We start from the raw sequence: 272 nt of genomic DNA, 5'->3' as shown, positions 1-272 counted from the left end.
CATCAGCATCCTCTTCACTTTCTTCTGTACTTGAAGCCTCTGATTGAGACTCCACCACTCCATTTTTCATCACTATAGTCCTCCTGGTTGGGCATTGTGAGGCTATATGTCCATGCCCAAGACATTTGAAACACTTGACCTCCCTGCTCCTAGTGGTGTTTTCCATGTGCTTCTTCCCTTGGGAAGAGCTCACGACCTCCTTTGGAATGGGCCCCTCCTTCTTGGGCTTGTCCTTCCACCCTGAAGATTGGAATTTTGTGTTGGAAGAGTAT

The sequence above is a fragment of the Lupinus angustifolius genome, chromosome LG20 (genome assembly GCF_001865875.1).
Source record: "Lupinus angustifolius cultivar Tanjil chromosome LG20, LupAngTanjil_v1.0, whole genome shotgun sequence".
Lineage (NCBI taxonomy): Eukaryota > Viridiplantae > Streptophyta > Magnoliopsida > Fabales > Fabaceae > Lupinus > Lupinus angustifolius.
This window is presented reverse-complemented; position numbering follows the sequence as displayed.